This window comes from Mus musculus, chromosome 1 (genome assembly GCF_000001635.26).
Source record: "Mus musculus strain C57BL/6J chromosome 1, GRCm38.p6 C57BL/6J".
NCBI classification, from domain to species: domain Eukaryota; kingdom Metazoa; phylum Chordata; class Mammalia; order Rodentia; family Muridae; genus Mus; species Mus musculus.
Window position 1 is genome coordinate 38,218,777 of NC_000067.6, and position 27,093 is coordinate 38,245,869.

Sequence of the window (27,093 nt, forward strand, 5' to 3'; positions counted from 1 at the left end):
AACGGCTTTTCAAATGCGCCTCTACTCTAAAAACCCATACAGATTCGAGGGACTCCCAAGACCTCAGAATATTTTGCAAACCGTCAAAAATAACTCTGTTTTTGCTTTAGAGGAAAATGTCTAATGGCAAGGAAACTGCAGAAAGGCCACAGGGTTCTGTTGTGAGCCTTCATGGCTGCTGGAAGATTCCACAGATGTGGCGACTGTCAAAAGTTAGACATCTTGCTTCTCTCCGTTTTTCCATTGTAGAGTCCAGTGCTGTGGTCGTTATGGATGCTGGCATGGTGTGTGAACAGTAGCTTTGCAGTCCTTCACAAAGAGCCGATGATCTTTCACAACATTAAAAAAAAATCACTCCTATAACAGGTAGAAATGGCATCCTCGGCTGACACCTGATAATTACACACGTGCTAGAATCTGCCATGTTGTCCCTGTATTTTCAACAGGAAAATTCGATCCACACTTTTTCAAATGGTAGCTCACCAGCCACAAAAATTCAGGTATCACATATCCATCAAGGAGTACATAAGTCAAAAAGAAAACGTTAGTGTGCTCGCACATTCATTGAAACATTCACGGATGCGTCCCTCTTAGCTTAAATTCTAACTCAGAAAATGCTGGTCACCTTTGAAGTACTGAGTTAGCAAAGAGTTGTTGGCCACTTCCCAACTGTGACCACGGCTTCAACAGGGCTGACTTCCACGGAGGATGTGTCTTTGGAGCTCCTTACGGTTTATGGTCTCGAGTGCCAAGGAGACGGAGCATGGCTCAGGACCCCTTCACCCATCCCTTAGATCTCAGAATGTCGTCTAAGGGTAATCTCAGAGGAGATCTGGGAGGAGGGAAACACTTCAGTCTCTGCTTCTCTTACTGAAGCCACAGGAAAGAAGAGTCTTGGGGACTCTGGCAATGAAAAGCACCTTTCTGAATGAGGGACTTAGGGGAAAGTGGAGTTCAAACATAAACAACTCCATTGGTTTTCACTCCTTCCTGCCAAAGTCACGCATCGTACGTCCACACATACTATCTGCCCGAATCCTTCAACATCAGACAATTGCAGGCTCACACCTTGTCTCGGCTGCACAGGTTTTTATTTTCATCCTGTTATTGGTGTCTGGCATTGAGGAAAGATCTTAGATTTTGAGATGGAGAGGAGAAGGAATAGTTCATAAAATATATCTTTTTCCTCAGGATGAAAATCTACCTCCTAGTTGGCTGAATGAAGTGGGGTGGGGCTTGTATTCAGCTGACATGACATCTGGGATCTGCACTAATAGGTTTTTTTTTTTTTTGATTGGCCCACTAAAACACTGGGACAGACAGACAGACAGTCAGACAGACACACACACACACACACACGCACACACACACACACACACACACACACACACACACACACACGACACGTGGGACCATGCTACCAGACAGGCATCAGAACTGGTAAGGTTGAATAAGCTCAATTCCAGGGACTCTCAGAGATTTGAGAACGGTAGGAATGGAGCCATTCCCTAACTGTCTCTGTACCTGGTCTGGATGACCAGATCTAGGTCTAATGAGGGATCTAGACAGTCTTGAGCCTTCCCTTCCTGGGTATTCCTTTCCCACAAAAGGTATATAATTCCTAGGTCACCCTGAATAAGTGTATATGTTTACATCCACCATCAAATAAAGCAATATGTACAAGCAAGGATCGTCCCAGAGAACTGCTTCATTAAGGATCGCAGCAGGGAAGACTTTTTCTCTTCCAGCCCCTCCAGTACACTTGGCCCTTGCTCCCAATCAGACTGGATTCTGCTCATCCCGGGTTCCATCGGAACCCTCCCTCATGTGACCCTCCCTCCCCACACCTCTGCCTGGTGCGTAGGCACCCTGAGGGAAAGAGTAGACTTCAGACCCCTGGTTCCCAACTCCCTCTCCCAGTGGTATGCAGGTACCCAGAGTGGAGATTGGGAACCGCTGTGGACTTCCCATTTCAACTTTGCCCTGCCTCCTTCTAGTGCTTCCCACCCCCAGTACCTCTTCCCAGTAGAGAGATAGGATGCAGTATGACAGAGGCACACCCAGAGACACACACTCAGACACAGACACATACACACACACACATAGTTAGACACCCAGAGACACACCCAGACACACACACACATACCCACAGAGACACACACACTCAGACACATGCGCAGACTTATACATAGAGAGACATACAGACACACATACACATATACTCAGACACATGCACATACACACAGACATAGACACACACACACACACGCAGACACACACACACAGACGCGCACACACACACAACCATCAAAAGCAACAAAACTACAAGCAAAGTTACACATGGTCCGGAAGCGTTTTCCTTATAAGAGGATGTGGAAAGCAGAGAGCAAACAAAGATGGACTCCTTACCATGCTCTAAAGCAGTGACTTTCAACCTGTGGATCATGCTTTGGGGGGAGGGGGCCAAACCACTCTTTCACAGGGGTCCCCTAAGACCATCAGAAAACATGGATACTTAAGATTTACAACAGTAGCAAAATTAGTTATGAAATAGCTGGGGGTTCCTACAACTGAGGAACTGTAGTAAAGGCAGCACCAGGAAGGCTCTAGGGTGAGGTTTGCTGAAGGCTAGGAAATAAAGATGAACAAAGATTATTTTGATCGGTTTTATAAAATTATGGTCAGTGCACTCAATAAATGCACATTGTGAATCCAAAATAGCCCTGCTCAAGTGCAGCCGAGGTCTCAGTGTGTGGGTGGGACTCCTTGTGGCCTGCACCGCACGGGGAGGGGCTGTCGTTTGAGAAGAGAGGTTTTCATTTCTGGGGATGTGCCATTTACACAGCCACAGACTGCCTCCCTCTGTCACTACCCCTTCTTCATGTATGAGACACGCCAGCCAGGACGATGCAAGCACAATCAGTGATCTGAAATAGGTTGGCAGAAAAGCCTCGCACATCTCTGTCTCTCTACCCTGAATAAACAAACACATTTTAAATGGAATTTTTACTGGCATAACTAATTTTTTTTCTTTAAAAACATCTGGGAGAACCAAGGGGACAGATATTTTTTCACACCTGGCTTGTAAGATCTGAGAGACTCATAATACGTCTGAGATCATGAGTGAAGACTCAGACAGCCCTTTTATGATGGGTATTGGCTCCAGAGTTTGGATTTAATGGTGAGGTGAGACGGCACTATGTACTCAGTAGGAACTGCACGTGAAATGTTCAATCTGAATCTTTCCCTGGGCTTGTGACTTGTCCTCTGGAGATGCTGGGTATCAGCAGCGACGTTATCACAAGGGGACACAGCCGAGAATCTTCAGTCGGTAGTGTTCATAGACTTAATATGTTAACAATCTACACTGCTTCCAACTTAAGATGAATTTATCTGGATGTAATCCCAGAGGAAGCAAAAGAGCATTTGGTATTCATGTTCCTCTGATCTGAAGAGAGAATGCATAGCCAAAAAAAACCCCAACTATGTCTGGGCGGAGCTTAGCAGGACTCAGCTGGCTGTCAGGCTGAGAGATCTATCCATGATCTATTCATCTAATCCTGTTCCACAAAGAGAGCTCTGCTGAGTGGCCTTTGCAAGCATCCCTGGGGAACAACTGGTCACCCAGGCCAGCTGCCAGTGACTTTTCTGGCCCTGAGTGCATGCAGCTGCTTTGCCTAGTCTGGGCTGACAGTGGGGGTGGGGTGGGGTAGGGGGAGATGACAGCAAAAGGGATGGTCACTCACTCCTACAGATGATCACTCAAAGAAATGGCTCAGAATAGTAAGGAAGGTTTCAGAGTCACAGATTCAGGGGAATAAAAAAATCAGAAAAACCTTCCTGAAAGGTCACCACAGGCTTACACTTAAAATTCCCCAAATGAGCCGGGTGGTGGTGGCGCACGCCTTTAATCCCAGCACTTGGGAGGCAGAGGCAGGCAGGTTTCTGAGTTCGAGGCCAGCCTGGTCTACAGAGTGAGTTCCAGGACAGCCAGAGCTATACAGAGAAACCCTGTCTTGAACAACCCCCCCAAACCCCCAAATGAAAAGGCCAGTACATACCTTGATGCTATGTTTATCAGGGATACTTTGAAAAGTAGACTAATAGGCCCAAACTTGGCAAATTTGGATCTCCAAGCATCCATCTACAAGCTGGGCAGGTGTGATGGTTTACCTGTAGTCTCAGCACATGGGAGACAGAGCTGGTATCCTCTAGCAAGCTAACTGGATTAGCCAAAAGCATCCTCTAGGTTTAGTGAGACACTCCTTTTCAATAAATAAAGTAAGATAAAGAGCCAAGGAAGCTACCTGACGTCAGCCTTGACCCCCAACACACCACAGAGACAAACCAAACGAAGCCCCTCCAAATTAAAAGCAAAGTCTTTAGGTCACAAAAGCTTAGCACAGCTTGGCACAGTTGGGTATCCACAGGCAATTACAGAATGAATAACTAAATGGAACCCGCCCCCCATCACTGATTTAATTGATGTTGACAAACCAGATCTCATTTTTCACAAAGTTTTAAGATCTCCTGTCTCGAGGTAACACAAATGTGAGAGGACTTTAGTACCTCTTGTTGTTTTCCAATTTTCAACATTTCTTTCTTTCAGAAATATGTTTTAAAATGTATTATAAATTCCATTTACTATAACTCAAGCAAGCTTCCCAGTAGAGTTTGTTTCTGTCTTCTATTGATTTCATAAACTGGTCTGCTGGTGTTCTGAGTGTCTGCACTCAAATATTTCAAATGCACCTTTGAGAGATGCCCAGCTTTATTCTGGGGGATGTATTTGCCAAATCCCTGCCTTAGTCGACACTGACACATCCCTTCTAGAATCTGGCCCAGGCTGAGTCTAAATACAGGCCATAAAAGAAAAGATGCTGAATGGAAAGAACACATCCTGGCTCTCACAGTTAAGACTCAAGGTCTCTCATGCCTGCCTGAATAAATGCCCCCAAGCTGTCACAGCTTCGCAGGGACAAATGACAAGGCAGGGATTTCTGATGTCTCCTGGGATGGTGACACACGTGCTGTAAACACTTAGTACCTTAGTTTTCTCAAGGATTCCATAACAACTCAACAAACATGCCATTTCCCAGCCACCACCAGGGCCTGGGTGATGGCAGTCCTTCAGTGGTAGCATCTCCACGGAGAGCAGCTGATCTAGAGCTTCCTCATATCAGAAGTGAGAGGTGCAAGCAGGCCAAGGCACTTCACTGGAGAAAGAATTCCCTTCCCAGATCCAAACTGATGGCACTGTAGTTTTATCCCAAATCTTGTTTGTTTTCCTTCCCCGAGAAGCTACTTCTGTATTTTACATGGCTTGTGATGCTCCTCACGCTTGGCTCATTATCACGTCTCCAGTTCCATTTCAATGTGGCTGTCCCTGTACCATGACCACTGTCCATTTTTTCACCATCTAAGGTGTGAGCTATGCACATGCTACACGCTGTGTCAGAAGTCCTTGTTCCCTCTCTTCTGGTTATTCCTTTTACTATTCTCTGAGGAACAAGACACAATGATACCTCTCCCGTTGAGCTTCCCCTAATGCCCCGGATGTAACCAACGCTTTCTTCTCTGGTTTTCTCTGGCACATTGTTCACTGAACTCCTGACCACTCTGATGATTGGAATCATTAGATCACCTGGGCCATATAAGAAGATCTACCATAAACAAATCTCAAATAAACGTAGCTATGAAGTAGCTCAAGAGATGTATACCCCAACCCCCATAGTTTGTTTGTTTCTGATACTTTGAGGATGCCTAGGTTTCCATTTGTACACAGGCTGAAAATTGAAAAGCTAACATAGCAAGCAAGCAGCACAGAACGAGTGACATACGCAGGCAGGTTGCCTATTGTCCAGTGGTATAATCCTGGACCTTGGGCTCTCCAGTGGGGAAGTTGTGAGGCTGGAGAGTCTTGCATAGCTTAATGTGTCCCCATCCCCACAATATCTCTGATATATAGATGTGAGAGTCCAGTAGATATAAGGTGTTTAGACTTTCTGGAGGATGTCCCCAGTCCCAATGGTTATATCAGTTCTCCTGGTTTGAAAATACTGGTACTAATCTGAAGTTTTAACAACAGGTTTCACTGCATCGTAGGCCACCTATAGGCCAGGGCACAGGACTGAGAATCACAGCTGATATCTGGTCAGTACTCTGAAAGTGTGAGTGGCTCTAGTTAGAGAGGACAGACTGATAGACACTCAGCTATGATTTCACCAGGGATTCGGACAAGCAGGCAATCACAACGAACTAATGCTCATGGCCTGCCTTTTAAAAAAAGATTTATTCTTATTTATTTATTCATTGTATGTATGTATGTATGATTTGTGTGTGTTCTGTCTGATGTGGGTGCTGAGAACCAAGCTCTTAGCTCTTCCGTTTAACTACTGGGACATCTATCTCTCCAGCCTCTGACTTCCAAAAAAACAAAAAAAAATTGCATTTTGAGCTGATTAGTGAGTCACTGGAAACTGTAAAAATAGCAGTGATCTTCCATGTGTCCTTTGCCCAGTTTTCCCCAGTGGTTATACTTTAGGTAATAAGATGGATCAAAATATCAAACCAGAAAATGGCAATGGCACAGCGTGGGTGCAGCTCTGGGTTGTATAAAACTAGAAAATGGCAATGGCACAATGCACATACAGCTCTGGGTTGTATCACATGCTTGGATTCCTGCCAACACATGGAGGCGCCATCGCTAAACTCTATTTCAGAACCATAGCTTCTTCTCTGCCTTTGCCAGAGCTGAGCTGATTCCTGACAAACATTGATCTGTTCTCACCTCTAAAACTCTGTTGTTTTGTAAATTATACACTTCATGTAGTCTAATTCCCTTTAAAAATAAGATTTCTTCCAATAAGCTTACCTATGTGTATATTACTTTAAAAATACAATCGCCACATATTCTGAGACCCATCCAAGTTACTGAGTAGATATACTGAGTAGTATTCTCTTACACGCGTTCGCGACTGGCCAGGAAAGACGCAACAAACCGGAATCTTCTGCGGCAAAGCTTTATTGCTTACATCTTCAGGAGCCAGAGAGCAAGAGAGCAAGAGAGAGAATGGCGAAACCCCGTCCCTTTTTAAGGAGAATTATCCTCCGCCTAGGACGTGTCACTCCCTGATTGGCTGCAGCCCATCGGCCGAGTTGTCGTCACGGGGAAGGCAGAGCACATGGAGTGGAGAACTACCTTTGGCACATGCGCAGATTATTTGTTTACCACTTAGAACACAGGATGTCAGCGCCATCTTGCAACGGCGAATGTGAGGGCGGCTTCCCACAGTATTCCATGGTCATTTAACCATTCACCCATGGAGGGACATTTTGGTTGTTTCTAGTATCATGCCATTAAAAATAAACTTGCTATCAATGTTTTTGTATAGGGTCCTGTGCAGATGTAAATATCCATTTCTCTGTGACTTATGTCAAGGAATGTGATGACTAAGTTGTATGACAATTGTCATTCTTTCAACTACTTGAACACTTAAAAAATTCTTTTTATTTTGTTTTTTTGCCTGCAGATATGTATGTATGTGCCCCATGCACATGTTTGGTGGCCTTAGAGGCCAGAAGAAGGCATGGGATTCCCTGGAACTGGAATTACAGATGCTTGTTAGCTGCCATGTGGGTGCTGGGAATCAAACCTGGATCCTCTGAAAGAACAGTCAGTGCTCCTAACCACTGAATCATGTCTCAAGATCTTGAATACTTTTATATTTATTTTCTATTTATGCTGTTATTTGGTGCTAACCTTTCATGAGAATTGAGTTGTTCATCACTACATCATGTTGTGCTCAGCCTGTGGGAATTCATTTTGCTTTTAAGTTGACATTACTTGGCACTAATATGGCTATCTCTTTCTCTCTTTTTTGGTTAATTTTTATCTCTTTTAAATTAAATAACCTAATAGCTGTATATCCTTATGGATTGCATGATGACGTTTCAATACATGCATCCACTATGTAATATTCAAATCAGGTAATGGTATTTCTAATGTTGCTTCAATAATCAGATGCAACTTTCAAAGTTTACAAGATGAAACGTGGGATTAAAAGGACTAAAATTCATTATATAGATGCCTGAAATGTATGTGAACAACATTTTAAAGAAAAATAATAAATATATAAGAATACCAAGGGGAAGGAACATTTCTTGTAATTATGCTTCTATATAAATATGTTCTGTTTTCTGGATATGTCAAGGTCCCTTCCTCACTGAAGGCCCTCTTTCAGCAGTCTTTAGCCTTTAGGGTAGTTGTGGTGGTTTTCCTTAAGAAGTGTGTCTGCTATTCCTGAAGGATTTCTCTGTTTGCAGAATGACAGATGGATGGTTTTCTTGGTTTAGCACTTAAATGATGTGTAACTTTCTTGATATCTCCAGGTTTCAGAGTCCAGTGTCACCGAAATGGCTTGAACTGTGGCCCTGACATGCCTAGTATTTGCCTCTCACTGCTTAAAAAAGAATCTATGTATCCATCCATCCATCCATCTATCCATTCATCCATCCATCTTTGAAGACAGGGTCTCATGTAGCCCAGGCAGACCTCAGGCTTATTTTATAGCTATGGAGGATGACTTTGATCTTCGGTCCTTCTGCCTCTGACTCCTGAGTGCTGGGATTACAGGCATGTGCCACCTCTGCAGGTTTATATGGTGCTGGGGTGTGAACCCAGGCTTCGCACATGCTAGGCAAACTTTGGACATACTGTGGCCAGCTGCCTCATCTTCCTGCTTCCATAGCTACAGCTAATCATCTCTCTACTGTACCTCCCCTGCTACCAATGGACGACTGTTCCCTCAAATTATGAGCTAAGATGAACCTTCCTTTCTTAAGGTCATTTTGTCACATGCTTTGTCCAGCAGTGAGAACAGTAACTCATGTGCCTCCACCTGGATTTCTTTGGCTTCATCCTACATGGGGTTTGTTTAGCTATTGGAACTTATAGGTTTATATTTGTTTTGTAAAAATTGAAAAATTTTAAATATTTATTTTATTTTGAGCACTTTCTGAAAGTTTTTTTTCAGCCCCACACCCTTTCTCCACTCTTTTTGGAACCCTCATGACACATATGTATATGTACACATATGTCCAGGTTTTATGATCCTATTACAAACTTCCTGAGTTGAAAGCTAACACCTGGGATGGTCATGTCACCCCTCAGCATATCACACGATCAGCACCGTCTTCATTGTTAACTTTCTAAATGTATGCTCATGAACAGCTTTTAGGTCTAATCTTAGATCAAGTATTTACTCAGAGATTGCTTTTTCACTATGGGATGTTGTTATATCGAGGTTTAAAAAAAGGATAGGATGGGGATGTGGGTCAGCATGAGAGAATGCGGAGCCTGGAGGATACCCTGGGAGCTCTTGTGGAAGAACATAAAAGAGGTGACATGCAGCGGCAGGTAGAATGGCTCCTGTACAATGGGTGGAAACTGGGTATGGCTTGGGTGGAGGTGAAAGCCATAAAGTAGACTTATATAGCACTGCCCAGGTCCCAAAGGGGTCCACAACCTTCTGCTGCCCTTAGGGAGGGTTAAAAATTGACGGCAAAGAAATTCAGCAATACAGACAGCCATAAACTTGGACATTAATCGTGCTATTGGAGCAGCTGGGATGATGATGATGATGATGATGATTATTATTATTATTATTATACACAAGCCACCAAGTCCAGAGATGTGGCTCAGGCCATGGAGCCACATGCATAGTCCTGCTGAGAATTTGAGGCTGTGTCCATATGCCAGCGGGGGAAGATCTTGGGGGCTAAGGCTTGACCAGTAGTTTCAGATACCAGAGAACAGAGATGTCACCTCTGGGTCCCTGGTCATGCCTGGGTTTGTTTTCTTCATAACGCTCTGCTCTTGCAGGTGAGTCGGGCACCAGGGCTTAGGAATCTGCCTCAGCAGTGCCTCTAAAGCATTCTTGAGTTTAAGAGCCTCAGGTTCATGGCACCTCTATCTGACTACTGATATGTGTTAAGAAACACATGTTCTTGTGTTCTGGGGTAGCCCCATGTTGTTACTGTGTCTGGAATGGTCCTGCGTTTTCGCAGGCTTTTCTTTTTAGAACGTGGTGAGGGATATTGTCGTCATCCTGATGAACCCAGACACAAAAGCTATGGCTTGGTGCTCTGCATTACATTATATACTTTTTACTTTCATCTGGGTAAATGACCATATGTAGCCTAGCCAAGAAGAAAGGCATGCTACAAAGAAAGGGGAAAATACAATAATGTGCAAACATTCCTTGGCTCTCTCCCCAAACATTCCTGGGCTTGTTGATGGTTTTTATGGATAATGTACTATATTAAATATACTATTCCTCTTAAAGTTCTAAATGCCTTTTGTGTTTGAATATCCATTTCTTTTTATAGATGTGGGAGAATTTCAATGATAATTTCACTGTCTAACTTCTGAGTGCCTCAATACTTATTTCAGTAATTTCTGCTTCTTGTCACTCATCCAGGGAGTAACATGACTAGTAGCTTACCCCAACCCCCCTTCCCTTCAATCTTTACAAATATTCCACGACTGCATTTGCGAATTCAGAGACCTTTACCTCTCACTTTGGGAGGGAGTATTTTATTTTATTTTATTTTATTTTAACTATTATCCTTGCTTGTGTCACAGAGGTAACATTGAGTTCAGCATCTTGAACTGAAGTCTCCCATTATCCTCCATAAGGCAAACTGATTATGATACACTGATAAGGTTTCTAATGTTTTAAACATTAAAAGAAATTCATGTGAAAGATAGCTATGCTTCTTTTGGAACCTATAAACATGTTTGGAACACATAAACATTCTAAAACATGTTTTGGAATGTATAAAATAATATTTACACAGTAAGGTCTGTCTCAGAAGTCTCCATGTAACTGTTTCTGTGACTATGTTGAGTCTGCTGGCCCTGCTTTCAGGAGGGTGTGCCCTCAAGAGGGGGTCCCTGGACTTACTACTTGGAAGAAGGCATGACAGACATACTTTGAACTGTGATTCAAGATGGGGGAAGGGCCTTGGAGGAAGTTGGGCTAGCCCCTGCATACCTCATCTCTGAGTGCCCTGGGCTGGCTAAGGCCAGGACACCTTCTCATGACTTACTTGACAAGGTGAGTGCTGCATTCTCTTTCTGTCTTAGGAACTATTTGAGAGACAGGGCCAAGAAGCAGCAGCTGTCTGTAGTGACACACCTTTGCACCCTTTGGATTTGGTGATGTGTTAAAAAAGTGTCTTTGTCTACAGTGACAATTCATGGGAGAACTCAGTATTCTGACTGGTGACAAGAACTGTGATGTAGCCTGGGACCTGCGTGGTGTCAAGAGAGCGGGGACCTGCTAGTACAACTTGTCCCCTGGCAGGGAAGGCTGAGGATGTGTGTGATCCCAGGTGTGCGGGTGAGAGGCCACGCTAGTAGGGGTGAGAGAGGAGGCCATGCTAAAGGCCTGGGCTGGGTCACACTCCAGCTGTCCAGAGCCAGTGGTGTTCCGCATGAACAGACAAGCTTAGCACGTTTCATTTGACCTACTCTTAAGAACAGCATGGCTGTCTGCCTTTATCCACCCATTTGTCCCCAATTTCGTTACTGTTAAAAGAGCAGCCACGGAATGTCTCCAAGTCCACTGCTCACTCCTCAGCCACCTGCAGACAATGAGGTGCTGAGAGAGAGTCTGGGCTGTGGTAATTTACTGCTCTCCCCTTCTCTCCAACTGTTCTCTGGGATGTACCCTGGATCTGTTTGTAGAAGAAAACTCATGCTGAAGGACATATTCAAGAGCCACGAGTCCTGTCAGCCCCATGCCCAGTCAAATAGTTCATGAAGACAAGGGCTGTCCCTTGAGATGCAGCTCTGGTGCCCTTCAGCAACCGCAACATTTACAGCCATGTCCCATTAGATACTCTGCCACTCCTGACTTATTTATAGGGTTCTGAAATTCATTTCTGTATGTTTTAAGCTCCTGAAGTAGTGCAGCCCCAGACTGCTGCCCCATGGGAACACTAGAATCCAGGTGGTGGTAAAAACTTACCCAAGCTTGTTGACTCCATTTTAAAAAGCAGCTTCACTCAGACACGGTTACTCCTACCACCTGCTTGTTATTTTTCTCTTCTAACTTATTTTCTACTCCTTCGAATAGCGAGCATGCTTACATTCATAAGGTTATTTAAAAGCATTTTCAAGCCCTTCTCTTGACTCTTTCAATAAACCTATGACTTAGGTAGGAAAGCCAGCTCTAGGGCAGGGTGGAGGATCAAGGGTCTGTTCCAGGTCATTGTTAGTAGTAGACAGAGGCTAGAACCTGGCCTTGGCTTCTAGCACCATGTGCTGTCTGAGGAGTGGATTAGTCCCTGAAAATGGGAACTAATCAGTGGCTTTTCTGGCCCCATTTGGGGATATTTAAATAATTTTGCCATGTAGGAAGGACTGGCACACAGGCTTTAGAATCAGACCTGAATGGACTTTTGCCTACTTTGCTTAATGGCTGGGTGACTTTGGGGAAATTGATAGTTATCTCTGAGCCAGATATTTCATGAGAATGAAAGGGGTAATAATTGAACAATCTTTATAGGGTTGCTAGGTAGCCCAAATGAGAAAACACTGAGTGTTCTTAGCACGGAACCTAGCATATAATTAATGTTATCCTTTATTTTTAAACATAGCTAATATTATCACGGTAGCCTAAGAAAGACCAAGCAGCCCTTTCTATAGTTTACCTGGATTCTTTATTAAAATTATTTTCATTTTGATTGTTTTGGTGTTAGGGATTGGATCTGGGGCCTCCAGAGCTAATGAAAATGCCGTCTATCAATGAACTACATCCCTGGCCTGAGTTGAGCCAGTACTTACTTACCCACACTGTCCATCTGGTATTTCCGTGGAATTCCACCATGCCTGATCAGGAAGGGGCCGACATGAATAACTAGCATGGCGTGAATGTCAGCAACACCTGCCCAATGAGCCTGTGACGGGGCCTCTCAGGGTCTCCTCTAGGACATTCCAGGATGTCCTAGTGCAAAGCCTGGCAGCTTCAATCAAGGGCAAAGGGGGCCACGAGAGTCCTGGGAAATGGCAGTGCCTGGTTCTTTCTCTGAAATGAAGGTTGGCAGCTGAAAACCCTCCTCCTCACTTAAGCTCTGAAAATAAACCAATTCCACATCTCTGCTGTGTTTTAAAGCAAAGCCAGCACCTGAGTGCCACCAGCCTGTGACGTTTAATTTATATCTCACTCAGGGGCACAGGATTTAAGGACGGGGAGCTTTGGGGGAATGTCAGGGGAATCCACGCACAGAATCTGAGATCCAGACTTGTAGCTGAATCCGCTCAAGCTGTGCTCTTGGTAGTTGTCGCAAACGGAGCTGGGTTTGTTCCCTGGGTGAGGATATTCCTGCTACTCAGGTAGGTCTGTGGGAAGTGCCATCTAGGGCCTAGTCAAAGATGAGGTCACTCAGATGACAGACTGTATCTGGAAATAGGGATCAGGGACCACAACCAAATAAGAAAAGCACAGTGGAGACAGACATGTTTCAAAACCAGAGGCCCCAAGGGGAGTGTTTGCAGGACTCATCAGTTCTGAGACCCAGTGGCTCAGCCCTGGAAACAGAGGCTTCTCTGTGTTTCTCAAGGCTGCCCCAGGCTTGTGTGTAGGCTGGAACCACCACACATAGTAGGCAGTGCACAGGAAGGAAGCTCTGGCCTGGCTTCTCATTAAGCCTACCACCTCTTCTGTATCACTTGCTTGAATTCTTGTAGGACCATGAAAGTCAGCCTGGTTCCTGGTTGAGCTAAGGTTGGAAACCCCAGCGACCCTGAGGAACGGCAGGTGTTTTGCCTGGTTCCCAGATACTAGGCTCCTGGCACGAGGCTGCAGCACTCCATAGATTTGTGGCCATCAGTCACATAAGGGAAACGCCCCAAGTCCCTTCACAGGTAGAGGATGTGTGACCTGTGGACACGTAGCCTTAAGACAGATCTCCATTTTAATGAGGTACCTAAAGGTCTGGAGACTTAGCCAATTAGGCTTTCCTTTCCAGACACTCCTCTCTGCAAAAGGTATTTAACCTCAGACCCACCCTGAGAACTGGGGTACGGTTTTACCTATCCATTTTCTGCCACGACAATAAATGCCTTAAAACCATGGACTGCCTCTTTTCATTGGGATCTTCCATGGGTTGCCATAGAGTCCTGTCTAATCTCCTGTGCAAGGCCTCTCTGTGCTCCCAGCCACAACCACCATGCCAAGCCAGGCACCCACCAACAAGCCAAGGACAATTCCCACAGAACCCAGCCGGAGCTCTCCCCTTTTCCTCAATATAAGTCATCACCCATCTGCTCAGAACAGCCCCGGTTCCTGTGGTCCCACAGCATGGGTTCCAAGGCCAGGAGCTTGGTTCCCAGTGAGCCAATGTTCTGAAGTGTAGCGTGGTGGTGATTTGGTCACGGGGCTGCTGCACTCTGAAGTGATTAAGCCATGCTTGAAGGGCTGGGTTAGGTCTTTCAAGAGAGTATTGTTATAAAAGAACACATTTGGCCTCTCTGGTCTCTTGGTTCCTCATTACCACACAGGCCCTTCCTGCTCCTTCATCTACTATGTTGTAACAGAGTTGGAGGATATCTGCTAGATGCCAGCACCATGCTGTTTGGAATTTCCAGTGACCAGAACCATGAGACGAATAAAGTATAAAGCCCAGAAATTCTGTTATAGCAACAGCAAACAGATCAAGACAAGAGCCGACAGGGTAAGCTTGATGGGCCATCTTGGTTAAGATCCCAGCAGAGCCATTTGGTCAAGAGTCTACATGGCTGGGTCATAGGGCCAGCTGTTCTAATAATACTTCACTGTGAGTTTCAACTTCCTTATCTTTTAAAAGAAGGGCTTGAAGTATGTGATCTTTTCTTCTAGTAGACTTGGAGCAATGCATAGTTACATAGTTAATTATTCCTATACATAGTTACTTATTCCTAAAGCTGACAGATCCTAGAATTTCTATCTACCAGTTAAGATTAAGTTCATTTTAAACTCCTTTCCTATTGCCCAGGTAGGCTGATGAGTAGCTGGGTGTGGGTGTGGGGGGGAGGGGAGGGAGAATGGTCAGAGACCACTGCAGTGGGGGTTGCAGCCACTCACTACAGTTAATAGAAGAAGACTATACAATGCTTCCTTGTAACTCTTCCTATATTTGCCTATAGGAGTATCATGCAACATTTTGGCCTATGCCATTAAGTTGCTGGCTTCACTGCCTCTAGTAGCCTAGATAAAAACTGACATTCCCACTACTAATAAGTACAGTTGGCCCTATGTACATGGGCATTCCACATCCAGAGATCCAATCAATCATAGGACACTTCACATCCATAGATCCAATCACAGGACACCCCACATCCAGAGATCCAACCAATCACAGGGCACTTCACATCCACAGATCCATCCAATCACAGGGTACTCCACATCCATAGATCCAGCCAATCACAGGAAAGTTCTATCACATACTCTGTTGTGACCTGAGGGATCTGAGAATTAGCAGGTGTAGGTTTCTGCAAAGGCATCCTGAAGTCAGTCCCTATGGGGGCTGACGGATGGCAGTGCTCTGCCTCCCAGATGTAGGCAACGTGTCTTTAGGATCTGAGGCTGGGCTTTTGGACACTCAGCTTCACCATCACAGAGAATGCAAGCAACATGGTTTTCAGAAATGACACTGCTCCATGCGAATCAAAATTCCATAAAGCTCTCACCCCAGCCCCACCTTCTCTGATGAAGCCCTTCTAGCAGGGCTGAGCCTGCTTTCCAGTGAACTGTGCTCAGAGGCAGGAAACACAGTGCCAGCCCTCGGTTGAGCAGGTGACTCCGAAGCATGGAGACAGTCCTCGTGTACGGGAAACTCCATGGGAAACTTAGCTTTGATATTCTCATCAGAATTTCTCTCTTTAAAGGGGTGTTCCCTCCTCAATGAAAGAGAGGTAAGCTGGAGCCTCCCAGGAGTTAGGTCATTAATTAGACACTAGCACACAGAACACTGTGTACCTGGGTTGGCATCTGGGAGCAAAATGTATTTGAGATCTTGGAATGACAAAGAGATAAAAATTTTAAAGAAATACTTCATTAAGATTTTAAAACACTAAAAGGCAGGCTGTTCCTAATGACAGGCCAATCAATACACCCACCATCGTCCTCATCCCTGTAGTGAGAATGGCTACCACTACTCAGAACAAAATGTAAATTTGAGCCCCTTATCCAAATGGCAGGAGGAAGGCTCACATTACACCCACGAGGACATAAGTCTGCCTCTTGCATTGTCTCTCAGTTGGCATAACATTTTTATTTGTTACTTCATGTTGTGCTCTATGGCTGCCATAAAGGCACTGTGACCTTCACATGGGGATGCACCAGGCTCCTAGGTTAGGCTGGGGAGAAGCTCAATCCCACCCAGTCACCCACTGGACAAGCCATCATGCAGACAGCTTGTAGCAGGACATTGCTGCCATGCCTGGGCACAGGTGTGTGGGTGCCCTGCCATCCCGTCACACCTTTATGAGAGTGATGACAGGAGGGACGGGGAAGGCTGGGTGGGGTCAGGAGCCTGGGCAGGGGAGCTGCTGGCTGAGAGGGACGTCATGTGACAAGAGGTGACTTGCCTTGAAATATGCTCCACCACTGCACTGGATCTGACAAATCAAAGACAGAGCTACTAAGAACTTCAACATGTCAACCACGGAGCACTAGTAAGGTCTGTCTCTGTGTGTGTGTGTATGTGTGGGTAGTTGGATAGATAGATGTCTGATGAAGAGTCCTGTAAGAATGCACAGGTATCTAGCTGTTCTTGGTGAAGCCAGAGGTTTCTTCTGTGTTTGTCTTTCTTTAAAAGCCATGCCCCTGAGATCCCAACCTTCCAAACAGCCCAGGTCCCATCTAACACCTTCCAGCTACCCATCTGCCCGAACGCCTCTGGCTGCTCACTAAGGCAGAGAGGGAGAGACTCTCCCTACTTGGAAACAGTTTCAGAAGCTCAAAAGAAGCTCTGTGGAGACAGGGCTTGAAATAAGCTGGCTCCCATGTAATTAAAATAATTATGAATGAAAATTACTACTTTAGTAATTGCTTTATATTATATTTACTACAGTTTCCATTGTGTGACTTATCTCATTAATTACTGCTGGAAAAAGTTAGCCAATGAATAATTAATACTATGTGATATCCAAGGGAGTAATCGTGTTTAAGAAACAGAGTTTGAGAGTGAGCATCATCCACAGCCCTACTAATGAGGACCCCTCAGAGTCAAACCACGACTTGTGAGTAAGAGCCTCTGCTTATAACCTGCCGTGACTAGAGGTCAACAGAAACTCTCTTTATCCTGAACACAACTGGAAACAGGTCTGAAATTCTCAGGGGCGTCTGCTTTATCAGAAGCAGCCCTCTGCATGGCTAACTTGGGAAACATACAAATCAGAGTAGCTCTCAAAATGAACATGGATCAGCAGTAGCCTACGTTCCAAACAAATCGAGAGTCTAGTGTTTCCTATCAGAGCAGGTGTTGGCGGAGGAGAGAGGCCAGGAGGCCAGGAGCCTCAACCTGCAGCCTCCAGCAGGTTCCATATGTACTTCATACATATATATGCACCACACACACACACACACACACACACACACACACACACACACACACACAGAGAGAGAGAGAGAGAGAGAGAGAGAGAGAGAGAGAGAGAGAGAGAATCAATAGGATAAGCCAGAACTACAATGTTTATTCTATTAGTTCTTCAGTTGTGGTTTTGACTGGGGCTGGCAATGGATCCCAGAGCCTCAGACTCACCAAATGTATGCTCTCATGTGGAGCCACCCCTCCCCCTTTTCTTCAAAGAGGGGAATCAGCTATAAAAGAAATAATGGAAGAACGGGCCATTCTCATCGCTTCAAGATCCCAAACTTTTTTCTTTCTTTCTTTCTTTTTTTTTTAAGCCAAGCATTTACTATTTCACTTTATGTTTAGAAATTGTGTGTATGCGTGTGGGTGTGCACGTATTAGTGCCCACAGAGGCTATTGGATCCATTGAGGCTGAGTCATAGGTACTTGTGAGCACCTAGTATAGGTGCTGGGAGCTGAGCTCAGTCCTCTGGATGGGCTGTATGCACTCTCACCTGCAGAGCCATCTCCCCAGCCCCTTGATTTTTCCTATGTGATTTGATGGCATTGGAATTCAAACTTGGGTTGCGTGGGATTGCCAGATGAAATGCAGGACACCTACTGAGACTTACTAGGTACAGTCTGCATAGTAGGCAACTTTAAAGAAGCCATTTATACCATGAGATTATCCATTGTTCATGGATACTCTGTCTACTTTAGGTCTATGGCATTTCTTGCCCATCCCAGGTCAAAGCATATGTGCACACTCATCAAACAGAGAGCAGGGGATGGAGATGACTGAGAGAGGAAGATGAATCACACCCAGAAACTGCATCATTACTAACTGCCACCGTCTGTGGGTCGTATGGCAGGGTTTGAGGTGGGATGACAGGCCAGAGGATTAATTACAGTTAATCACAGACAGGGAAAGTCCAGGGACCTGGGAGACTCGTCCTTCAAGTTGCTGGAGCTGTATTTTAAAAGCAATTTAACACCATCCTTTGTGGGGGATGGAAGAATAGTCAGAAGATGGAAGCATCACAGTGGTAAAATATTGTGAGTCCACTCCGAAGCCATAAGATTCGGGGTTAATGGGCTTCTCTCAGAACTTCCGCATTTGCAGGGAGCCTTACGTGACCATTTTCCTACTGACATAAAAGCTGTTTGTGGCTTGATGACTGAAATACCCTCTGGCTATTTCTGACTTCTGAAGGGGTCACAGGAAGAGGCCAGAGTGTCTATAAAGAAGAGTCCAGACAGCTGTGGCTCTGCCCAGGTGTGCAGAATGCTGTTACTTAGGGGTTCTGCAGGCATGATGGCTGGCACAGCCCCACCTACCTTAAGCTACAATCTGCAGTGCTTGTACAGTAAGACAAGGGGAGTTGCAATCTTATTGGCAATGATGCTGGAATTTAATAAGATCTCACTGTAATCTTTTACTGAAAAGAAAGCTAGTTCTGCAAACCCAGGCTCCATTTCGCAGGCTCGCGCTTCTTGTGGGATTTTATTCGTATACTACAAAAAGGTAATAATTCCTTTGGAAAGCAAGCCACCCCCTTTACAGCATATGTATTTATTTGTGTGCTGAGGATTGAACCCAGGTCTTGCACCTGCTACGCATTAGCACTTTATCTCTGAGCTATACCACAGGCCACGCTCTACTATTGCAACAGATGCAGCTTGCCTTTAAAAATGTGGTGTGCAGGCATGCCGTTAGTTTGTCTGTTCACTGAGAATTGAAACAGTGTATAGGGTGGTGTCTTGCTCTGTTCTGAATGCTGTAAGAAATATCACCGTCTGAGTGGCTTAAATAAGATACTCCGTTCTTGCAGTTATGAAGGCTGTGAAGTCCAAGGCCAAGGTGCCGACACACTCATTTGTTGGTGAGAACTCTTTCTGGCATGCCCACAGCCTCCTCAGCGTGCCTACACAACTTCTTCCCTGTGTATGCTTTTTAATATCATGGGAGCTTGTGCCCTTACTTGAATCTAATTACCTTCCAAAGCTCTCACCCCTAATACTATGAGACTGTGCGTTAGGACTTTAATGGAAGACTCTGCAGGGTTGTGGGGGCACATGAGACCTCACCACAGATTCAGGGACTTGTAAGGCCATCAAACCAGGTTTCACTGCTGACCCTTTTGGAGGCTACTTCATGGCTGGGCACCCCAGAGAGACCCCCAGTAGAGGACCTTCTGGGCATACTCATCACCAGGTGAAGGGAAGAGCCTGCTGACACGTGATAGGAATCACCGAGAAGCTCACAAAGGCAACCTTGGCACAGGAGAGCTGATAACCAAGTAAACCCTACTGTGGTGTCAGAAAACAGAAGGCCATCTATAGAAGCCACTAAGGACCTGTCACAGCCATGCAGAGTTAAGGACATGATCTTCACTGTTCCCTTGAGAAGTGAACCACAGTACTAGAGGACAGTTTTTTTTTTTTTTTTTTTTTTTTTTTTTTTGTTGTTTGTTTTTAAACTTGAGAAGTCATCATACTTCAGCAGTCGTACCACTGGGAATGTCACAGTCAAGGCACGAGGGCTCCGATTTCTCTACAGCCTTGCCAACAGTTGGTGCACGTTTTGAAAAACCAAGCACTCCTCATGCTGTGTCATCTCACACTGGTTTACCCAGCAGAGGAGATGCCGTCTTAAACTTACACGAGAGCAGAGGCATGAGTCTGGGTGCACGGAGTTACATGTGGCTACTACATCTTTCAGAACCACAGAAGCCAAGGGTGCTGAGCTTCATGAGACACACACACCACAGTCTCCGGAGGGATCCAGGTCCAGTTCTTGTCTATCATTTGCCAGCTCCTGATCTCCTTGACTGCTGCTACCTTTAAGTAAGGAAAACATGCTGGACAGTCTCCAGGTAACCAATATGGCTTCAGTTGGAAGATTAAAGTCTCCCTGGAGGTGGGGCTTAAATGAGCTGGAGCTTCATGTAATTAAGAGAATTCTGGATGGAAATAGCCAGTTTAGTGACTTCTTTTCCACGACGCTATTTACTATGACTGCTACTTTGAACCTTCTCTAATTACTTATAGTTAGGTTGCTCCTAGCTTGGAGGTAAAGAATTAAGAGCAGAGGAGGAGCAGGTGCTCGACTCTGCCTTTTATCGCCAGTTAAGACTAAGCTGTTTAGGTGGTGCTGCTAGGTAGCGGCCCTGTTACTAGGAAACAAGTTTTGGTCAGCTTTAGCTTTACAAAGCTCACCCCTACGCAGGCACGCACGCAGGCACGCACGCAGGCACGCACGCACGCACGCACAATAATCTCTCCCAATGTCTGCAACACTGTTGCAAGGTGGACAGAGGGAGTTGCTACTCTTCCCTCTGACAAAGCTCTCTTCCCCCTCCAATAATCTCTCGCAATGTCTGACACACTGTTGCAAGGTGGACAGAGGGAGTTGCGACCTTCCCCTCTGCCAGGGCGGGAAAAGCCACCGAGAAATCAAGTCAGTCATCAGTATCCAGGCTACACATCAGGCTGTGCCGGATGTGCCCAGATTTGACGTGTATTTCCTGAAACTTGTCACCTGTGGAAAGCTGCTTGATCTCACAGGGGTGAGTACCACCGAAGGACAAGTGTGGATGGATGGCCAAAAAAGGAGGGCTGACTATGGGAAGGGTATCTAAGCTGAAGCTTGGGAAGGTTTCCAAGTAGGTTGGAGGAAGTGGCAGGATGGAGTCAGGGAAGGGAAAGCATTCCAGGCTGAAGGAATACGGTGTGTGTGTGTGTGTGTGTGTGTGTGTGTGTGTGTGTGTGGCTACGTATGAAAGAATGAATAGTTCTGTGGCTAAATCACAAAATGGGCCTATGACAGAGCCAAGGCTTGAAAGGGACCTAGGAAACAATGTTGGCTGAGCTCTTATTACTGACCTGAGATATCCAAGGAGCTATGGGGTTTCCACCACTCTGAAGCTTCGCCTCATTTTGCTAGGGCAAGAAAGTTGGCATGGCTGGTCTCCAAAGCAATGATACATGGGTGTGTGCACATTTAGAAAACATGATGTATATTTGAATACAATTTCTTTCCTTTCAGAGTACCAGTGAATAGATCCTAGGTCTCCAGCCAGCTGGAAGAAGAAAATTCTCCAAGGAATAGAAATCTTAGGAAACAGTACTGGCTTGCATCTTCTTCCTCCCCTATCTAAATCTGTCTGAGTCCAACCAATTCCCCTTTCAAATGCTTCGTCATCTTCTACTTTAAGCTTAGAGCATGGGAAGATAGCTGACATTCCTGCACCTGCTTGCTTGGATGTAACAAGGCTAGGAGAGGCACGTTGTACCACATAAATCTCCAGCTGACTATATCTTCTGGGGCAGAGAATGGAGCAGCCCTCGTCCCCGTGTGAAGCACCCAGGCATGTGTTGTGTGTGATTCAAGGAGAGCTGAAATATGCATTGTTTTAAGAGATTAAGTAGGGTGGAGAGGAACCCGAACCCCGGGCAACCAGCCTGTGGTGAGGCAGACCTTCCCAGTCCAGGGCCACATATCCCCTGCAAACTGTGGACCCAGTAGGCACCACCCCTTTCTGTGTCCATTAACTTTGGGTGGCAAGTGACTCAACAATTTGAAGCTTCAGTTTCCCATATGCAAGATTTGGACACTAATGCATGCCGCAGAAGGCTGTCTGTTGATGACATGGCATGGTGACAGGAAGGTGCCCACGCATAGGCCCTGAGACATTCAGCCAGTATGGCCCCCCAGGAGGTCAGAGGTAACCTACCATCCAGAGAGGGAGAGTTAACAATGTGCTTTGTGCCCATCTTTTCTTGCACACAGGAACTCGTGTCCTTTCACAATTACATAAAATAGCTAGGACAGTGACTCAAAGAAAACCTGGCGCTCCTTCGTATGCTCTCTCCAGTGACTAACACCTCAATTTGCAGTGCTCATGGAGTGGTGTTATTTGCCTTGGCTCCTCTTAGGTCTAGGATCAGGCAAGCTGAACAGGGGAGACTTGTCTCCATTGAAAGATGAAGAGCTGTGACCTCAAGTGGCTCGCTGACTCCCTGGCTGTGAACAGGGGGAACAAAGCCAAGAAGAGGCAGTGTTGGGGAGCGGCAGGGTCTCCGACTCAGCCCAGGCAGGTCTTCAGAAAGCACTATTTGATTTGCTACACCAGGGCCAGCAAGCAGGCTGACCTGGCCTGTGATATTTAACAGGGGCCATGGCCTTGGTTAAGCAAGCCTGTTTCAACGTTTTAGCTGAACTGACTACAGTGAGCACAGTCACACTGGATTGATTCCCTCTCTCACGATGAGAGGGATAAAGAGCAGAATACTATGCAAAAGAAGACAGAATAATTGTAGTGAGTCCAAGGGGCAAGGCCGAGAAATGTACTTGGAATTTGGTAGATCAGATGGTTGTTCTAAAACATCTGGAATATACTCTGCGTGGTGTATCCTGAAGGGACATATGCTGCCCAGAGACTGTATGTTGCTTGCCAGGGTGAGGACATGATGTGGCTGCCAGACACTGGCCTAAGAACCAGCACAGGGCAGGGAGCTGGGCAAAGTGAGAAAGGTCAGGCTGTCCCAGCCATCGGGAGCACATTAACCTTCCCTGGCAGCAGGGCACTGTAGTGGCTCCAAATCACAGTCATCAAAGGCTAGCTAGCTAGTGCAAACAGCCAGCGCTCGGCCAAGGCTGTCTCAGCAAAGGATGAAAAAGAGCAGGTCCTTGGGAGGGGAGGACTTGGACAGGGGCAGGCCCTGAGTTCAGAGTAGCAGCTGGCTGGACAGTCAGGTCTCATGGCTGTGTGATTTTCAAGTTCAGAGAGACACTTGGCCAAAGGACAGTTCTGGAGAAGGTCCTGTGTGCCAGGCCAGTAAAGCCAGAGAAGAAGACTCTGTGGGCTTGGAGATGTAAAACAAAATCAAGCCAAAGGCACTGGGCCATGATTTAAATAAATAAACTCCCGTTATAAAGAGCTAGGTAGTTTGAGTTTTGAACAAGACACAAATGCAAACCAATGACCTCAGACTATCAAATGGCTAACATACCGTTCCAGATGTTTCTCTAACTGGCTTGCTGTGGCCCCAGCAGGTTCAGAAAACCACCTGTGCACTTAGGATGTAACATTTAAAAAGCTTTTCTTGTTAGATATATAATTGGTGAGTTGGGAAGATAGCTGAGTTGGTCAAGTGCTTGCCAGGTAAGCCTCAAGGTGTGAATTCAAATCCCAGCACCCATGCAAAAAAAGTCAGGAGTAGCTCTTATCTCAGCACCGGGGAGGCAGGGGAATCAACCCAGAGGCTGGGCAGTCAGCCAAGACAAACAGAATCCCAGGCTGGTGAGAGATTCTCATCGCTAAACAAGAGGTAGACAGCTCATGAGGTTGTCCCCTGGCCTCCACACACACGTGAACCCACACCCCCATATAATATGTTACTCTGTGGTCTCTTTTGGTTTTATCTCAATTTCCCAGAGCAAGGTCACTGAGACTGATAGCACAGGCCGAAGTTCAAGGCAGGCAGCAACTGTATGTTGCCATACTCACTAGTGGTCAGTTTAAACATTCTAAAATAACTGGCCCAGTAACTACCAATTAGTAACTCGTTCTCGGCGGGACAGTAAGTCTGTAATCAAAGCAGTTTGTCAACAAGGTACAGGCAAAAGTCTCTTTCAGAAATATATAATTGTAAAAAGTCTCTATTTTTCATTAGATAGCTGTGACACAGAAAACATGCTAATCACACAATAGCTTCCCCCCGCCCCAGCTTTTGCACTGAAGTGCCACATGTACTGTTTTGTGTCAAGTTAAATAAGAAATAAATAGGCTACAAACATTAGACATACAGAACATCCACTAGCCTTGGTTTAGAAGGGACAACCCCAAGGGTGTTAAAAGGCACAGGATATGCTGACCAAGTGACAAAGACTAAGCAAAAAATAATGTATAGGACTGGGATTTAAACTTAGCAAATGTCTGAGGATGTATTTGATAGGAAGAGGACGCAGTGTCGGATGACAATGTGTAGAAATGAGTAGTGTGGTCTAACTGCCCTGGCACTGAGGCGTGAGGACCTGGCTCCCTCTGCTCCCTTTGCACAGTCCTCAGAGCACAGTGATGCACCTGAACAAGGGTGACAATTGGTTGTGTTACTTCACAGTCACAGTGGCTGGGGGAGTAGGAGAGGGGTTGGCTCTGCTCTATCCCCAGTGCAGAAGGCTGGGGTCACTTCTAACTCTATCTGAGAATGAGGTACACAGTGCTTTGGTGGGAACCTTGGAACCTCAAACCCAGGAGAGGACACCGATCGCCTGCCCTATGGAGGAGAAAAGGCCACGTTGGTCAAAACTCTTGGAGCACCAACGCTTTCCCCAAATTCCCAACTCGACAATGCTTTCTGACTCAGTTCCTTTTCAGAGTCTGTGGTGTATATGTGTGTGTGTGTGTGTGTGTGTGTGTGGTGTGTACCCAATACAGTAAAACCAATTGTTTCTCATATACCTTACACACATATTCTGAAGGTAACTTGAGATGATGTTTTAGCCACGCACAGACCAGGTTTCCTAATAAACAATCTTCCACTTGTGGTGTTAAACCGGTGCTCCAGAAGTTCTGGTGTTAAACTGGTGCTCCAGAAGTTCTGGCTCTTGGAGCATTTTGCAACTGAGAATTTTTGGATTAGGGATCTCAGGCTGTATCTACAGAACTGTTCATTTTCTTTGTTAAGCTATAGATTTTTTAAATTACTATTATGTAAGGTCCATAATACCTATTTTAACCATTCTCCACACATCTGCTCAGTGGTATCAAGTGCAGTCATGCTGCCGCATGGACGTCATCACCACATTATTCTCTTTAAAGAAGACAAAGTTACGTCACCCATGAGCTGGGGCTCTCAGCAATTGTGGACATTAACTAAAAGCGTTAAAGCACTTTCACCCAGAGGACCCTCCTTGCTAACCCCTCCCTGGACAGACATCTGGTGGCAAGTCTGTATTAATTCTCAAGCATTCTCAAACCCACTAAACCACCGTAAAGGGCAATTAGTGGCTTTATACAATCCGTTATTTATTTACTCAGAAGACTAACTTCTTCCTTGGCTCTCTTCTGTTGTGTGAATACATGCCTGGGACCTTTTAAACTGTGTATTATTTACCTGATAGGACTCAATGGTTTCTCTGGAGCCATTTCATTTTATTGTGGAAATTAGTACTGGGTTGGGGGGAATGTTAAAGCAGAGTTCTAGACTCTCTAGCCTGTGCACTAGCCTCTTGTTAATGTCGTGTTAATGCAGCTGACTGGGCTAATAGCCACCCGAGGGCCGTGAGGGACAATTATGTGGCTTCCATCTAGAAGGGCGGGTGGAGGGTCTCCCTTTGTGAGTACTGATGGATGGATATCACAGGACCCTGTTATAGACCAGAGAGACTTAGCATTTATGGCTCTGTACATGGCCCCACACAGTGGTTTTCAAATAATGAGGATTACCTTACTCTGGGAAGAGCTTCAGTAAATGACCCAGAGGAGCCTTCCAGATAGCTGAAGTGAGAGGGTGGTAGAGACACAAGCTGAGGCCAGGTCCCCCTCAGAGGTACAAGCAGACCTCATCTAGGATCCTGGCTTTGGTGTTTTAGGAGAGAAAAAGGCTAGATCAGCGTTTAAGATGTAAACAGTAAATAAGTAAATAAATAAAGATTAGTAGAAGAAGACATCTTCCTTTGGGAGACAGAGCAGTTGAAGAAAGTGCTGCTCTGTGTCTCAGACCCCGTGGAGCTGCTTCTAGTCCCTCCCTCCCCACAGGGCAGAGCCACTCTCTGGATACCCTGAAGCCTGACCCTGTTCATACAGATAGTCCTTGTGCTCCACTCCTGGTCACGGGCACTGATGAAGTTTTCCTTCATGTCACAGCTAAAATGCCCATCGGGTCCCCTTTTCTGACTGCTCCACATACCCTACCAAGGTCACCGATTCCCCCACGGCTTGATGGGGGCTTTCCTTGCTGAAGTGGCTGAAAGCATCAGCCCTGGGGTCGGAGAGTTTGTCCCAGGGGTCTGAGATGTGGAGGGAAGTTGCTCGAGTCTATTAATAGAAAGCCAGGTGCACTCAGTAGGATTTTTAGGGACAGCAGTTTTAGGACACGAAAGGAAGTGGGATCCTATTGACGGCAGCCCCTCTGTATGGCCCTAATGTTGAATCTTTTCTTCCTTGCTGAGATGGCTGTGGTCCTCAGGATGCTGACACACAACTGTTCCAAGAGGAACACTGTGCATGCTGACACACCGGACCATCCTCTCTTTGCCGAATGCCAGGCTCCTTGGGAGTGGGAGCCACAAATGATGGATCTTGGTATGTTGATCCTTGAATGGTGCCTTACCCAGTGTTCAGGTTCAGAACTGTAAATGTTCACCAAATACGTTAGTAGACAAGAAGGGGACATTTTAAGTCTTGCCATGATACAAATCACTGCAATGAGAGTGGGGATGGGGCTACAGCTGTGGGGGTGGGG

The 27,093-nt window shown here is 45.7% G+C and overlaps 1 protein-coding gene and 1 long non-coding RNA gene across 15 annotated transcripts in view; one reads left to right on the forward strand and one right to left on the reverse strand.

Annotated features, from left to right (window-relative positions):
- Aff3 (AF4/FMR2 family, member 3) overlaps positions 1-27,093 on the reverse strand; it is a 454,786-nt gene that overhangs the window by 43,384 nt on the left and 384,309 nt on the right. The gene's annotated exons all lie outside the window — the stretch shown is intronic.
- The window catches only part of Gm16150, a 28,350-nt gene continuing 1,782 nt past the window's right edge, over positions 526-27,093 (forward strand). For 2 of the 8 annotated variants that reach the window (XR_003948654.1, XR_003948652.1), the window contains exon 1: positions 526-26,933. This is a non-coding gene — a long non-coding RNA (predicted gene 16150). The remainder of the gene's footprint in view (positions 26,934-27,093) is intronic. The other 6 variants (XR_001778895.2, XR_001778890.2, XR_001778894.2 and 3 more) reach the window with 6 other exon arrangements.